General features: G+C 51.8%; 1 protein-coding gene across 3 annotated transcripts in view; it reads left to right on the plus strand.

Moving 5' to 3' along the window:
* Positions 1-1,952: 1,952 nt before the first annotated feature.
* The window catches only part of LOC138799607 (oocyte zinc finger protein XlCOF8.4-like), a 72,106-nt gene continuing 56,518 nt past the window's right edge, over positions 1,953-17,540 (plus strand). For all 3 annotated transcript variants that reach the window (XM_069981047.1, XM_069981050.1, XM_069981048.1), the window contains exons 1-3: positions 1,953-2,015; positions 7,227-7,298; positions 14,774-14,845. The gene's annotated coding sequence lies outside the window, so the exon portion shown is untranslated. The remainder of the gene's footprint in view (positions 2,016-7,226; positions 7,299-14,773; positions 14,846-17,540) is intronic.

Consider the following 17,540-nt stretch of genomic DNA (forward strand, 5'->3'; position numbering starts at 1 on the left):
AGCTGATAAGTACTGACAGACTTGAGATTTTCAAATAGAAGTAAATTGGTCAACCACATTTTTTGTGTACTCTTAAAAAAAACATTTGTTTTGATCCTTTTCTTTATTAGGAGGCTATGCATTTCGAACAAACTTTTTCTAAAGCATTTTCTTGTCTCAATTACTATGTCAGAGTAGAGTAGAAGTTGTTTACAGCTAGCAACCTAGAAAGGTGTTCTGTGATGTCATCAAAGCTGTGATGACATATATAACTGCTAGACAGGCAAGCGGTTTAGTTGCAACCAGGCAGCCAACTAGGTAGGAAAGCAGCTATCAAGGAAGGTGCAGGTAGGTATCGTTCCAAAGGTTTAATGTGGATTTTTGGGGCGCCAGTTTATGCTTCTGCAAACCGCTAAAGTTGTAAGTTACTATACTTACTATAGTATAGTTTTTTTCAATACTTTTCTATAATAGTTAGTTACTAATTTGTGATTTTTTTTTCTACTGTAGGGGGACGATAAGAAAAAAGAACATGCACAGAGACGAACATTCCCATCAGGATCAATGGAAGAATCGCAGGAAGGTAATTAATATATTTATTATTACTGATAACTATCAGGCTAGACTCTTGGTCTAGACCTGCATAGGTGTGATATGTTCCTGGGCCATGTAGATATATGTTATTTATTGACCTATATCTACCATGGACACTAATATGTTAACACTGACATTAGGGGGATACATGGTGACCAGTCTCAGGTGGGGGCCGGGGGATATAGGGTGACCAGTCTGGAGTGGGAGCAGTAGGATACAGGGAAACAGATCTGGGGGTGGGGGCACAGGATTACAGGGTGACCAGTCTGTGGTGTGGGCCATGAGACACAGGGTGACCAGTCTGGGCTGGGGTAGGGGGATAGAAGCAGACCAGTCTGGGGTTGGGTCAAAGGAATATAGGGTGAGCAGTTTTTGGTGCGGGCAGGGGGATACAGGGTGATCCGTACAGGTGTGGGGTAGGAGGATACAGGGTGACCAGTCTTGGGTGAAGGCAAAGGAATTTAGGGAAACAAGTCTAGAATTGGGGCAGGGGAATATAGAATGACCAGTCTTGGGTGATTGCAGGGGGATATAGGTTGACTAGTCGGGGGTGGGGGCAGGAGCATAGGTGTGGTGATATGTTTTTGGGCCATCTAAATATATTTTTTTTCTTGACCTATATCTTCCATAGACATTTAATATGTTAACATTGACATTAGGGGCGTACAGGGTGACCAGTTTTGGGTGGGGGCAGGGGGATACAGGGTGGCCAGTCTGGAATGGGGGCAGGGGAATACAGGGAAACCAATCTGGGGGTGGCGGTACAGGATTACAGGGTGACCGGTCTAGGGTGTGGGCACTGGGATACAAGGTGACAAGTCTGGGCTTCGGTAGGGGGATAGAAGCATATCAGTCTGGGGTTGGGTCAAAGGGATATTGGGTGATTAGTCCAGGGTGGGGGCAGGAGGATACAGGGTGTCTTATCTAGGGTGAGGGCAGGAGCATACAGGATGACCCGTCTTAGTTGAGGCTAGAGATATACAGGGTTACCAGTCAGGGGTGGCGGAAAGGCGATGAAGAGTGACCACTGCGGAGTGGGGGTGGGGGGCTGGAGGATACAGGGTGACCAGTCTAGGGTGAAGGCACGAGGATACAGGGTGACCAGTTTGGGTTTGGGGCAGAAGGATACAGGGTGACCAGTGGAGGCAAGGTGACTCACGGTGACAAGTCTAGGGTGGTGGCAGGGGGATACAGGTTGACCAGTTTTTGTTGGGGGCAGGAGGATACAGGGTGTCCAGTCTTGGGTAAAGGTAGAGACACAAGAGAGCAGGGTCATATGAGCAGTGTCCTTAGAGTATTACCTACATATTAAGATCTCCATTCTAGGAACATATTATCACACCTATGATTTTTATTGTACTTTAGGTGGACGACGAAAAGAATAAACACGCAAGGAGACGAACATTCCGATCAGAAGCAGAAATGGAAGAATCGCAGAACAGGTAATTAATATAATTATTAATTACTGATAACTATCACGCTAGACTTTTGGTCTAGACCTGCATAGGTGTGATAATATGTACCTGGGCCATGTAGATATATGTTTTTTATTGACCTATATCTTCCATGGACACTTAGTATGTTAACACTGACATTAGGGGGATATAGGGTGTCCAGTCTCGGGTGGGGGCAGGGGGGTACAGGGTGACCAGTCTGCAGTGGGGGCAGGGGGGTACAGAGTGACCAGTCTGCAGTGGGGACAGGAGGATACAGGGTGACAAGTCTGAGGTGGGGGTACGAGATTACAAAGTGGCCAGTCTAAGTTGTGGACGGTGGGACACAGGGTGACCAGTCGAGGGTGGGTGCAGAGGGATACAGGCAGGGGGATAGCTAAGGTCTCCTATGCCCTGGTGCAAGAGGTCACCTTGCCTCCCCCCCATTCCTTTCACGACTAAGTGATGCTTTTGGTGTATGTGTATATATATATATATATATATATATATATATATATATATATATATATGAAGAGAAAATATTATCACCATACATATTACTGCCATACTGTTACTGACCAAATCCTGTACACTGAGACCAATATTACCAGTAATACCAGTATATAGGAAGAAAATGTTACCGCCACACCCCAACCACTACCATCTCCACCATATTGTTACTGACCAAATCCAGTATACCGAGACCAATAAAACACCAGATAAAAGTAACAAATATTACCACCACATACTGACTAACACCGCCGCTGCTACTGAATAATCCACTGTACAAAGATCACTATCACCTCATACAGTCATATAGAGGTAGCCCTAGCTCTACACAGGTTCTATACACTATATACATTACAGTGTAGTTACATCAAGTAACTTACAAGGGACATCTTCTCTGATCAGAGTCGTTTGCATTTTCTTCTCCATCTGCCATTATGAGAACTTCTCCGAGCCACAACTCCACAGAATCTGCCAGGCAAACATATTAGGCTCCTTACTCCGGGACCATCCTCATCTCTATACAAACTGTACATCTGTATTGGCCCCTTTATGCCACCATTTAGTGTGTAGGCTGACACGATGTGATCCCCCTATAGTATATGTCCCCTTCTATGTAGCCTCCTTATAGGCCCCCTCTCCCCCTATGTTGTCCCCTTATGGGCCCCCTCTCCCCCTATGTAGTCCCCTTATAGATGGCCCTCTCCCCCCTTACTTATACCCCATTATAGATGGCCCCCTCCCCCCTCCTTAATCGATGCCCCCCCCCTCTCTTATTGATGGCCACTCCCTTATCGATTGTCCCCTCCCCCCTCCCTTATCAATGGCCCCTTACCCCCCTCCCTTATCGATGCCCCCCCCTTATCGATGGCCCCCTCCACCCCCTCCCTTATCGATGGCTCCCTCCCCCCCTCCCTTATCGATGGCCCCCTCCCCCCTTATCGATGGCCCCTCCCCCTCTCTTATCAATGGCCCCCTTCCCCCCCCCTTATCGATGGCCCCCCTCCCTTATCGATTGTCCCCTCCTCCTCCCTTATCGATGGCCCCCCTCCCTTATCGTTTGCCCCCCTCCCCCCCTCCCTTATCGTTGGCCCCCCTCCCCTCCTCCCTTATCGATGGCCCACTCCCTTGATGATGCCCCCCTCCCCCTCTCTTATCGATGGCCCCCCTCCCTTATCGATGGCCCCCCTCCCCCCTCCCTTATCGATGACCCCCTCCCTTATCGTTGGCCCTCCTCACCCCTCCCTTATCGATGGCCCCACTCCCTTATCGATGGCCCCCCTCCCCCCCTCCCTTATTGATGGCCCCTTGCTTATTGATTGCCCCCTTCCCCCTTTCTTATTAATGGCCCCTTCCCCCCTCCCTTAACGATGGCCCCCCTTATCGATGGCCTCCTCCCTCCCTCCCTCCCTTATCGATGGCCCCCTCCCTCCCTTATCGATGGCCCCCACCCTCCCTTATTGATTGCCCCCTCCCCCCCTTATCGATGGCCCCTCGCCCTCCCTTATCGATGGCCCCCTTCCTCCTCCCTTATCGATGGCCCTTCCCCCCTCCCTTATCAATGGCCCCCTTCCCCGTCCCTTATCGATGGTCCCCCTCCCTTATCGATATCCCCCCTCCCCCCTCCCTTATCGATGGCCCCCCTCCCTTATCGTTGGCCCCCCTCCCCCCTCCCTTATCGATGGCCCCACTCCCTTATCGATGGCCCCCCTCCCTTATCGATGGCCCCCCTCCTCCCTTCCCTTATTGATGGCCCCTCCCTTATTGATTGCCCCCTTCCCCTCCCTTATCAATGGCCCCTTCCCCCTCCCTTATCGATGGCCCCCCCTTATCGATGGCCCTCTCCCCCCCTCCCTTATCGATGGCCCCCTCCCCCCCTCCCTTATCGATGGCCCCCTCCCCCCCCTCCCTTATCGATGGCCCCCTCCCTCCCTTATCGATGGCCCCCTCCCTTATCGATTGCCCCCTCCCCCCCTTATCGATGGCCCCTCCCACCTCCCTTATCGATGGCCCCCTTCCCCCTCCCTTATCGATGGCCCCTCCCCCTCCCTTATCGATGGCCCCCCTCCCCCCCCTCCCTTATCGATGGCCCCCCTCCCCCCCCTCCCTTATCGATGGCCCCCTCCCTTGTTGATTGCCCCCTCCCCCTCCCTTATCGATGGCCCCCCTCCCTTATCGATGGCCCCCCTCCCTTATCGATGGCCCCACTCCCTTATCGTTGGCCCCCCTCCCCCCCCTCCCTTATCGATGGCCCCCTCCCTTGTTGATGGCCCCTCCCCCTCCCTTATCGATGGCCCCCCTCCCTTATTGATGGCCCCCCTCCCTCATCGTTAGCCCCCTCCCCCCCTCCCTTATCGATGGCCCCACTCCCTTATCGATGGCCCCCCTCACCCTCCCTTATCGATGGCCCCCCTCCCTTATTGATGGCCCCTCCCTTATTGATTGCCCCCTTCCCCCTCCCTTATCAATGGCTCCTTCCCCCCTCCCTTATCGATGGCCCCCCTTATCGATGGCCCCCTCCCCCCCTTATCGATGGCCCCTCCCTTATCGATTGCCCCCTCCCTTGTTTATGGCCCCCTCCCCCTCCCTTATCGATGGCTTCCCTCCCTTATCGATGGCCCCCCTCCCCCCCTCCCTTATCGATGGCCCCCTCCCTTATCGATGGCCCCCCGCCCTTTTAGATGACCCCCCTCATCCCGCTTATAGATGGCCCCCTCCCTTATAGGTGGCCCCCTCCCCCCCTCACTTATAGATGGCCCCCTCCCTTTTAGATGGCCCTCTCCCCCTTACTTATACCCCATTATAGATGGCCCCCTCCCCCCTCCCTAATCGATGGCCCCTCCCCCTCCCTTATTGATGTCCCCTCCCTTATCGATTGCCCCTCCCCCTCCCTTATCAATTGCCCTTTACCCCCCTCCCTTATCGATGCCCCCCTCCCCCCCTCCCTTATCGATGGCCCCCTCCCCCCCCTTCCTTATCGATGGCCCCCTCCCCCATCTTATCGATGGCCCCTCCCCCCTCCCTTATCAATGGCCCCCTTCCCCCTCCCTTATCGATGGCCCCCCTCCCTTATCGATGGCCCCCTCCCCCTCCCTTATCGATGGCCCCCCTCCCTTATCGCTGGCCCCCCTCCCCACCTCCCTTATCGTTGGCCCCACTCCCCCCTACCTTATCGATGGCCCCCTCCCTTGTTGATGGCCCCCTCCCCCTCCCTTATCGATGGCCCCCCTCCCTTATCGATGGCCCCCTTCCCTTATCGATGACCCCCTCTCTTATCATTGGCCCCCCTCCCCCCTCCCTTATCGATGGCCCCACTCCCTTATCGATGGCCCCCCTCCCCCATCGATGGCCCCACTCCCCCTCCCTTATCGATGGCCCCCCTCCCCCCCTCCCTTATTGATGGCCCCTCGCTTATTGATTGCCCCCTTCCCCCTCCCTTATCAATGTCCCCTTCCTCCCTCCCTTATCGATGGCCCTCCCTTATCGATGGCCCCCTCCCTCCCTCCTTTATCGATGGCCCCCTCCCTCCCTTATCGATGGCCCCCTCCCTCCCTTATCGATTGCCCCCTCCCCCTTATCGATGGCCCCTCCCCCCTCCCTTATCGATGGCCCCCTTCCCCCTCCCTTATCGATGGCCCCCTCCCTTATCGATGGCCCCCCTCCCCCCTCCCCCCTCCCTTATCGATGGCCCCCCTCCCCCCCTCCCTTATCGATGGCCCCCCGCCCTTTTAGGTGACCCCCCTCATCCCGCTTATAGATGGCCCCCTCCCCCCCTCCCCTATAGGTGGCCCCCTCCCCCCCTCACTTATAGATGGCCCCCTCCCTTTTAGATGACCCACCTCCCCCCGCTTATAGATGGCCCCCTCTCCCCCATCGATGGCCCCCCTCTCCCCCCTCCCTTATAGGTTGCCTCCCTATTCTCCCCCCCTCTCCTTATAGCTGGCCCCCTCTTCCCTCATTATAGCTGGCTCCCTCTTCCCTCATTATAGCTGGCCCCCTCTTCCCCCTTATTGCTGGCTCACTCTTCCCTCTTTCCCTCTTATATCTGGCCCCCTCTTCCCTCATTATATATGGTCCCCCTCCTCTCCCCCCTGTGCATTAAAGATAACAAAAGAAAAAAAAACACAACTCACCTTCCATCTACTCCCCTGTCGAGCCTCTCTCCTCCTGGTCTGTCCCTGGCTGATGTGCGGCTGCCGGGGGTGTCCCGTCCTTTCCCCGGCAGTACACTCATCAGAGAGCTCAGGATATAGGGTGACAAATCTAGGGTGGGGGCAGGGGGATACAGAATGACCAGTCTGGGGTGGTTGCCGGGGAAAATAGGGTAACTAATCTGCAGTGGAGGCAGAATCATACAGGGTGACCTGTCTGGGGAGGGGGGGGGGGGGGTACATAGAGATACAAGGTGACCAATCTAGGGTGTACGCAGGGAGATAGAGGGAGGCCATTCTGGGATGGGGCAGGAGGATACAGAGTGGCCAGTCTGGGGCAATGTCAAGGGGACATAGGGTGACTGGTCTAGGGTGAGGGCAGGGAAATAGAGAATGACCAGTCTGAGATGGGGCAGTGGGATATACGGTGACCAGTCTTGGGTAAGGGTAGGGACACAAGAGAGCAGGGTCATATGAGCAGTGTCCTTAGAGTATTACCTACATATTAAGATCTCCATTCTAGGAACATATTATCACACCTGTGAATATTTTTCTACTTTAGGTGGACGACGAGAAGAAGAAGCACGCACAGAGACGAACATTCCCATCAGAAGCAAGAATGAAAGAATCGCAGGTAGGTAATTAATATATTTATTAATTACTGATAACTATCAGGCTAGACTCTTGGTCTAGACCTGCATAGGTGTGATAATATGTACCTGGGCCATGTAGATATATGTTTTTTTATTGACCTATATCTTCCATGGACACTTAATATGTTAACACTGACATTAGGGGGATACATGGTGACCAGTCTCAGGTGGGGGCCGGGGGATATAGGGTGACCAGTCTGGAGTGGGAGCAGTAGGATACAGGGAAACCAATCTGGGGGTGGGGGCACAGGATTACAATGTGACCAGTCTGTGGTGTGGGCCATGAGACACAGGGTGACCAGTCTGGGCTGGGGTAGGGGGATAGAAGCAGACCAGTCTGGGGTTGGGTCAAAGGAATATAGGGTGAGCAGTTTTTGGTGCGGGCAGGGGGATACAGGGTGAACCGTACAGGCAGTGTCGGACTGGAGTGCTTGGGCCCACCAGGGGAAATCATTCATGGGGCCCACCCTTCAGCCACTATACTTATCTATGGTAACATTAATAAGGGTCCATTAACACGGTGTGATATGGGGCAGCATAGGGCTGCAAACGATTGCTAATCAGCAGGGCAGGAATACACCGAGATGTGTGGCCAACAACAATGATTTATACAGCTGCACAAAAGATCAAATCAGCCGACTAGCGGGCATTTGCGTGTCAGCTGATCTCTGACACTTTTACATGGGGCTTCCTAGGAGCTTTTGTTACCTATAATTGCCCTGTGCAGTTGGCTATAAGACAGGTTTCTTTGCATGATAACACTTTATACAGATACAAAAGTCATACAGCTACCAATAACACCAGTATATAAAGAGCAAATATCCCCACACATATTACCGCCATACTGTTACTGACCAGATCCTGTATACCAAGACTGATATTACCAATAATACCAGTATATAGGAGGGAAATAGTATCACCATACATATTACCGCTATACTGGTGCTGACCAAATCCTGTATACTATTACCAATATTACCAGTATACAAGGGGGAAATATTACCGCCACTACTACTGACTAGTACCACCATATACTGACTTACACCGTCACCGCTGCTACTGAATAAAATCCTCTGTACACAGACCACTATCACCTTATACAGTCATATAGAGGCAGACCCAGCTCTACACAGGCTCTATACACCATATACATTACACTGCAGTTACATCAGGTGACTCACAGGAGACGTCTTCTCTGATCGGAGTTCTTCGCTTTTCATTTTCTTCTCCATCTGCCCTGGGCCATTAGAACTTCTCCGAGCCACGAATCCACAGAATCTGCCAGACAGACATATTAGGCTTCACACTCTGGCACCATCCTCATCTCTCTACACACTGCACATCTGTATTGGCCCCTTTACTGGTCCCTTGTTCAGTCTTCCATACAGATGGCCCCATGTGCATCTACTATAGTAGAAATCCCCCTATGCGCAGTCCCCCTATAGTAGACGACAACCTCTGTGCATCCCCTATACAAGGGGTAGGGAACCTTGGCCCTCCAGCTGTTGCAAAACTACAACTCCCATCATGCCTGGACAGCCACAGCTAAAGCTGTAGTTTTGCATTAGCTGGAGAGCCAAGGTTCCCTATCACTGCCCAATAGTATATGACCCCCTCTGTGCATGCCCTATTATATACATCCCCCCTGTGTTGTCTCACCTATAAATGGCTCCCCTATGTTGTCCCCCTTATAAATGGCTCCCCTGTGTTATCCATCCCGCATATACTGTAGATAGCCCCCTTTTGTTGTCCATCCCCCTATACAGCCCCCTTATGTTGTCCATCATCCTATATAGCCCCCTTCTGTTGTCAATCCCCCTATACAGCCCCTTATGTTGTCCATCCTCCTATATGGCCCCCTTATGTTGTCCATCGCCCTAAACAGCCCCCTTTTGTTGTCCATCCCCCTATACAGCCCCCTTCTGTTATTCACACCCCTATTTAGCCCCCTTCTGTTGTCCATCCCCCTATATAGCCCCCTTCTGTTATTCACCCCCCTATATAGCCCCTTCTGTTGTTTACCCCCCTATATAGCCCCCTTCTGTTGTCCATCCCCCTATATAGCCCCCTTCTGTTGTCCATCCCCCTATATAGCCCCCTTCTGTTGTCCATCCCCCTATATAGCCCCCTTCTGTTGTTCACCCCCTATATAACCCCCTTCTGTTGTTCACCCCCCTATATAGCCCCCTTCTGTTGTTCACCCCCCCTAAATAGCTCCCTTCTGTTTTTAATCCCTCTATATAGCCCCCCTTCTGTTGTTAATCCCCCATATAGCCCCCTTCTGTTGTTAACCCCTTTATATAGCCCCCCTTCTGTTGTTAATCCCCCATATAGCCCCCTTCTGTTGTTAATCCCTCTATATAGCCCCCCTCCTGTTGTTAATCCCCCATATAGCCCCCTTCTGTTGTTCACCCCCTATATAGCCCCCTTCTGTTTTTCACCCCCCCTACATAGCCCCCGTCTGTTGTCCATCCCCCTATACAGCCCCCTTTCGTTGTCTATCCCCATATAGCCCCCTTCTGTTGTCAACCCCCTATATAGCCCCCTTCTGTTGTCCATCCCCCATATAGCCCCCTCCTGTTGTCCATCCCCCATATAGCCCCCCTTCTGTTGTTAATCCCCCATATAGCCCCCTTCTGTTGTTCACCCCCTATATAGCCCCCTTCTGTTTTTTCACCCCCCTATATAGCCCCCGTCTGTTGTCCATCCCCCTATACAGCCCCCTTTCGTTGTCTATCCCCATATAGCCCCCTTCTGTTGTCAACCCCCTATATAGCCCCCTTCTGTTGTCCATCCCCCATATAGCCCCCTCCTGTTGTCCATCCCCCATATAGCCCCCCTTCTGTTGTTAATCCCCCATATAGCCCCCTTCTGTTGTTCACCCCCTATATAGCCCCCTTCTGTTTTTCACCCCCCTATATAGCCCCCGTCTGTTGTCCATCCCCCTATACAGCCCCCTTTCGTTGTCTATCCCCCATATAGCCCCCTTCTGTTGTCCACCCCCTATATAGCCCCTTCTGTTGTCCATCCCCCATATAGCCCCCTCCTGTTGTCCATCCCCATATAGCCCCCTCCTGTTGTTTAACCCCCATATAGCCCCCCTTCTGTTGTTCACCCCAATATAGCCCCCTCCTGTTGTCTCCCTAAAAATAAACAAAAACAACTCACCTTACAACACGCTCCCCCGTCGGTCGCAGGTGTCTTCTTCTCTCTTCACGACAGATCAGCCGCATCCTGTTGAAGTCGCGAGCAGCACGTCGCCTCTGAGCTCTGTGTGCGCGGCGGCTGAGACTTCCGGTTCACGCTCCCAGCCGGAAATCCCAGCCGCCGCAGCGCACACTGAACTCAGAAGCGACGTGCTGCCCGGGACTTCCCCAGGATGCTGCGGATCTGTCGGGGGCGGGAGCGGAGGACACTGACACTCTTGTGATCGCAAGCAAACGCTGCTTGCGGTCACAAGAGTGATTGACAGGGCGGGAAGCCTATGGCTTCTCGCGCTGTCAATCAGCACACTACATTTAACTGGAAGCGATTGTTGCGATCGCTTCCAGTTAAAAAGATAGGTGCCGCACCCGAGTGGGCCCCCCGGGAGCACGGGGCCCCAGCTGGGCTTGCTGGCTGGAGACCACATGTCTGCAGTCTCCAGCCCTGTGTCCCCTGACAGGGGGGCGGGGCCCACTCCAGCTCGGGGCCCACCGGGGGTTTCCCCGGCCCCCCGGTGGCCCAGTCCGAGCCTGCGTACAGGTGTATGGTAGGAGGATACAGGGTGACCAGTCTTGGGTGAAGGCAAAGGAATTTAGGGAAACAAGTTTAGAATTGGGGCAGGGGAAAATAGAATGACCAGTCTTGGGTGATTGCAGGGGGATACAGGTTGACTAGTAGGGGGTGGGGGCAGGAGCATAGGTGTGGTGATATGTTTTTGGGCCATGTAGATACATTTTCTTTCTTGACCTATATCTTCCATGGACACTTAATATGTTAACATTGACATAAGGAGCGTACAGGGTGACCAGTTTTGGGTGGGGGCAGGGGGATACAGGGTGGCCAGTCTGGAATGGGGGCAGGGGAATACAGGGAAACCAATTTGGGGGTGGCGGTACAGGATTACAGGGTGACCAGTCTGTGGTGTGGGCCATGAGACACAGTGACGGGTCTAGGGTGTGGGCACTGGGATACAAGGTGACCAGTCTGGGCTTCGGTAGGGGGATAGAAGCAGACCAGTCTGGGGTTGGGTCAAAGGGATATTGGGTGACTAGTCCAGGGTGGGGGCAGGAGGATACAGGGTGACTTATCTAGGGTGAGGGCAGGAGCATACAGGATGACCCGTCTTAGTTGAGGCTAGAGATATACAGGGTTACCAGTCAGGGGTGGCGGAAAGGCGATGAAGAGTGACCACTGCGGGGTGGGGGTGGGGGGCGGGAGGATACAGGGTGACCAGTCTAGGGTGAAGGCACGAGGATACAGGGTGACCAGTTTGGGTTTGGGGCAGAAGGATACAAGGTGACCAGTGGAGGCAAGATGACTCACGGTGACAAGTCTAGGGTGGTGGCAGGGGGATACAGGCAGGGGGGTATCTAATGTCTTCTATACCCTGGTGCAAGAGGTCACCTTGGGCCCCCCCCCCCATTCCTTTCACGACTAAGTGATGCTTTTGGTGTGTGTATGTATGTGTGTATATATATATATATATATATATATAAAGAGAAAATATTATCACAATACATATTACTGCCATACTGTTACTGACCAAATCCTGTACACTGAGACCAATATTACCAGTAATACCAGTATATAGGAAGAAAATTTTACCGCCACACCCCAACCACTACCATCTCCACCATATTGTTACTGACCAAATCCAGTATACCGAGACTAATAAAACACAATACCAGATAAAAGTAACAAATATTACCACCACATACTGACTAACACCGCCGCTGCTACTGAATAATCCACTGTACAAAGATCACTATCACCTCATACAGTCATATAGAGGTAGCCCTAGCTCTATATAGGTTCTATACACTATATACATTACAGTGTAGTTACATCAAGTAACTTACAAGGGACATCTTCTCTGATCAGTCGTTTGCATTTTCTTTTCCATCTGCCATTATAAGAACTTCTCCGAGCCACAACTCCACAGAATCTGCCAGGCAAACATATTAGGCTCCTTACTCCGGGACCATCCTCATCTCTATACAAACTGCACATCTGTATTGGCCCCTTTATGCCACCATTTAGTGTGTAGGCTGACACGATGTGATCCCCCTATAGTATATGTCCTCTTCTATGTAGCCTCCTTATAGGCCCCCTCTCCCCCTATGTTATCCCCTTATGGGCCCCCTCTCCCCCTATGTAGTCCCCTTATAGATGGCCCTCTCCCCCCTTACTTATACCCCATTATAGATGGCCCCCTCCCTTATCGATTGCCCCTCCCCCTCTCTTATCGATGGCCCCCTCCCCCCTCTCTTATCGATGGCCCCCCTCCCCCCCTCCCTTGTTGATGGCCCCCTCCCTTGTTGATGGCCCCCTCCCTTATCGATGGCCCCCCTCCCTTATCGATGGCCCCCCTCCCCCCTCCCTTATCGATGGCCCCCCCTTCCTTATCATTGGCCCTCCTCCCCCCCTCCCTTATCGATGGCCCCACTCCCTTATCGATGGCCCCCTCCCCCCCTCCCTTATTGATGGCCTCTCCCTTATTGATTGCCCCCTTCCCCCTCTCTTATCGATGGCCCCCTCCCTTATCGATTGGCCCCTCCCCCCCTTATCGATGGCCCCTCCCCCTCCCTTATCGATGGCCCCCTCCCTTATCGATGGCCCCCCTCCCCCCCTCCCTTATCGATGGCCCCCCGCCCTTTTAGATGACCCCCCTCATCCCGCTTATAGATAGCCCCCTCCCCCCCTCCCTTATAGATGGCCCCCTCCCTTTTAGATGACCCACCTCCCCCCGCTTATAGATGGCCCACTCTCCCATCGATGGCCCCCTCTCCCCCCTCCCTTATAGGTTGCCTCCCTATTCTCCCCCCTCTCCTTATAGCTGGCCCCCTCTTTCCTCATTATAGCTGGCTCCCTTTTTCCCTCTTATATCTGGCCCCCTCTTCCCTCATTATATATGGTCCCCCTCCTCTCCCCCCTGTGCATAAAAGATAACAAAAGAAAAAAAAAACACAACTCACCTTCCATCTACTCCCCTGTCGAGCCTCTCGCCTCCTGGTCTGTCCCTGGCTGATGTGCGGCTGCCGGGGGTGTCCCGTCCTATCCCTGGCAGCGCACTCATCAGAGAGCACAGGATATAGGGTGACAAGTCTAGGGCGGGGGCAGGGGGATACGGAATGACCAGTCTGGGGTGGTTGCCGGGGAAAATAGGGTAACTAATCTGCAGTGAAGGCAGAATCATACAGGGTGGCCTGTCTGGGGGGGGGGGGGGGTGGACATAGAGATACAAGGTGACCAATCTAGGGTGTACGCAGGGAGATAGAGGGAGGCCATTCTGGGATGGGGCAGGAGGATACAGAGTGGCCAGTCTGGGGCAATGTCAAGGGGACATAGAGTGACTGGTCTAGGGTGAGGGCAGGGAAATAGAGAATGACCAGTCTGGAATGGGGGCAGGGGAATACAGGGAAACCAATATGGGGGTGGCGGTACAGGATTACAGGGTGACCAGTCTGTGGTGTGGGCCATGAGACACAGTGACGGGTCTAGGGTGTGGGCACTGGGATACAAGGTGACAAGTCTGGACTTCGGTAGGGGGATAGAAGCAGACCAGTCTGGGGTTGGGTCAAAGGGATATTGGGTGACTAGTCCAGGGTGGGGGCAGGAGGATACAGGGTGACTTATCTAGGGTGAGGGCAGGAGCATACAGGATGACCCGTCTTAGTTGAGGCTAGAGATATACAGGGTTACCAGTCAGGGGTGGCGGAAAGGCGATGAAGAGTGACCACTGAGGGGTGGGGGTGGGGGGCGGGAGGATACAGGGTGACCAGTCTAGGGTGAAGGCACGAGGATACAGGGTGACCAGTTTGGGTTTGGGGCAGAAGGATACAGGGTGACCAGTGGAGGCAAGGTGACTCACGGTGACAAGTCTAGGGTGGTGGCAGGGGGATACAGGTTGACCAGTTTTTGTTGGGGGCAGGAGGATACAGGGTGACCCTTCTAAGGTGGAGACAGGGGGCTAGAGGGAGACCAGTCTGGGATGGGGGTAAGAGGATAAAGAGTGGCCACTCTGGGGCAGGGTCAAAGGCATATAAGGTGACCGGTCTAGGGTGAGGGCAGGGGAATAGAGAATGACCAGTCTGGGGTGGGGGCAGGGGGATATAGGGTGTCCAGTCTTGGGTAAAGGTAGAGACACAAGAGAGCAGGGTCATATGAGCAGTGTCCTTAGAGTATTACCTACATAGTAAGATCTCCATTCTAGGAACATATTATCACACCTATGATTTTTATTCTACTTTAGGTGGACGACGAAAAGAATAAACACGCAAGGAGACGAACATTCCGATCAGAAGCAGAAATGGAAGAATCGCAGGTAATTAATATAATTATTAATTACTGATAACTATCAGGCTAGACTTTTGGTCTAGACCTGCATAGGTGAGATAATATGTACCTGGGCCATGTAGATATATGTTTTTTATTGACCTATATCTTCCATGGACACTTAATATGTTAACACTGACATTAGGGGGATATAGGGTGTCCAGTCTCGGGTGGGGGCAGGGGGGTACAGGGTGACCAGTCTGCAGTGGGGGCAGGGAGGTACAGGGTGACCAGTCTGAGGGGGGGGGTACAAGATTACAAAGTGACCAGTCTAAGTTGTGGACGGTGGGACACAGGGTGACCAGTCGAGGGTGGGTGCAGAGGGATACAGGCAGGGGGGTAGCTAATGTCTCCTATGCCCTGGTGCAAGAGGTCACCTTGCCCCCCCCCCCCATTCCTTTCACGACTAAGTGATGCTTTTGGTGTATATATATATATATATATATATATATATATATATATATATATATATATATATATTTATATATATGAAGAGAAAATATTATCACCATACATATTACTGCCATACTGTTACTGACCAAATCCTGTACACTGAGACCAATATTACCAGTAATACCAGTATATAGGAAGAAAATTTTACCGCCACACCCCAACCACTACCATCTCCACCATATTGTTACTGACCAAATCCAGTATACTGAGACCAATAAAACACAATACCAGATAAAAGTAACAAATATTACCACCACATACTGACTAACACCGCCGCTGCTACTGAATAATCCACTGTACAAAGATCACTATCACCTCATACAGTCATATAGATGTAGCCCTAGCTCTACACAGGTTCTATACACTATATACATTACAGTGTAGTTACATCAAGTAACTTACAAGGGACATCTTCTCTGATCAGAGACGTTTGCATTTTCTTCTCCATCTGCCATTATGAGAACTTCTCCGAGCCACAACTCCACAGAATCTGCCAGGCAAACATATTAGGCTCCTTACTCCGGGACCATCCTCATCTCTATACAAACTGCACATCTGTATTGGCCCCTTTATGCCACCATTTAGTGGGTAGGCTGACACGATGTGATCCCCCTATAGTATATGTCCCCTTCTATGTAGCCTCCTTATAGGCTCCCTCTCCCCCTATGTTGTCCCCTTATGGGCCCCCTCTCCCCCTAAGTAGTCACCTTATAGATGGCCCTCTCCCCCCTTACTTATACCCCATTATGTAATTGATGGCCCCTCCCTTATCGATTGCCCCCTCCCTTATCAATGGCCCCTTACCCCCCTCCCTTATCGATGGCCCCCTCCCTCCCTTATCGATGGCCCCCTCCCCCTCCCTTATCGATGGACCCCCTCCCTTATCGATGGCCCCCCTCCCTTATTGATGGCCCCTCCCTTATTTTTTTTTTTGCAAACATAATTTTATTAGAAGTTTTACAAATATAAATATGATTAGCAGATCACGAAAGCCAGGAATAACATCTCAAGGGTGAGAAACAAACCCTCCACATATATATATATATATATATATATATATATATATATATATATATATATATATTTATTTATACATACATACATAACCTGCTGGTGCAGATAAGCTAATCATACAAACAAACAAACAAAACAGAAACAATGTATACTGGGTCTGCCGAAGTAGGCAGACCAGTCACACAAAACAAAAACTGTCCCTCCCGTCCTGCCCCCCCCCCCCCCCCATCTTGCAGGAATGAGGTCCAAAACTCCTCCCCACGGACAAAGAGCATTGCCAAGGGAGAAAAAAAAAAGGGGATCAGTCAGGTAACCTTAAGGCACCCAGGGCACCAGCAATATCCGCACGCAGATACCAGGCTGTATTTTGGAAAGGTCCAACAACCCTCTGAATATCATGGGAGTCTAGGAAGGTAAGCATGAAGCACCTCCACTTTTTAAAAAATGCCTTCGCCCTCATTTCACGTGCTGGTATGGCCTCCAATTGATCTAGCCACATGTATCGCGTCACTTGCTGTAGAACATGAGTAGTAGTTGGCATCTCAGCTGTCAACCATCTAGCCAACAAACACTGCTTAGGAACTAAGATGAAAATATGAAGTAAAAGAGTGACAGGCTCATCAGCAGGGGAGAAGTGCAAGAGGATCAAATGATGATCTAAAGAAAAGGAAGTCCTGAGCCTGTTATTGAGCCAGTCAATCAAAGTTTTCCAAAATAATTGTACCTTGGAGCATGAGTACAGACCATGCTCCAGATCCGTACCCCTCTCCCCACAATTAGGACACGCTATGATTCTATCAGGATGGGACGGGGTCCGAGGGAAAGAAAAGCCATAAGTGGCATGGTGCATAACACGGTATTGTGTCTCCCTCCATTGTTCAGAGACCACCGCCTGTCGCACCGCGTTTCATCCTTTCAGAATCAGGGCATTAAGATCAGGCAAGGGCCATTTATCCTCCCAATATTTAAATAGCGATAAAGCTAGACCCCTGGTATCAGCATCCCTCAAAGTAGAGTAAAGGGCAGACAAAGTATGTTGTGGGGGGGACACCGAAACAAAGAGAGAAATAGGATTATTGGAAAGTTCCAACCTAAGATCCCTGAGACGGGAAGAGAGAAAGCTATGTAGCTGGCTGTAAGCCAAAAAATGGCCCGGCCCCAGGCCATACTTTGTCTGGAGTTCAGGGAATGTATAGTACCTGCTTTCAGTGACATGT

This window comes from Dendropsophus ebraccatus, chromosome 8 (genome assembly GCF_027789765.1).
Source record: "Dendropsophus ebraccatus isolate aDenEbr1 chromosome 8, aDenEbr1.pat, whole genome shotgun sequence".
NCBI classification, from domain to species: Eukaryota; Metazoa; Chordata; class Amphibia; order Anura; family Hylidae; genus Dendropsophus; species Dendropsophus ebraccatus.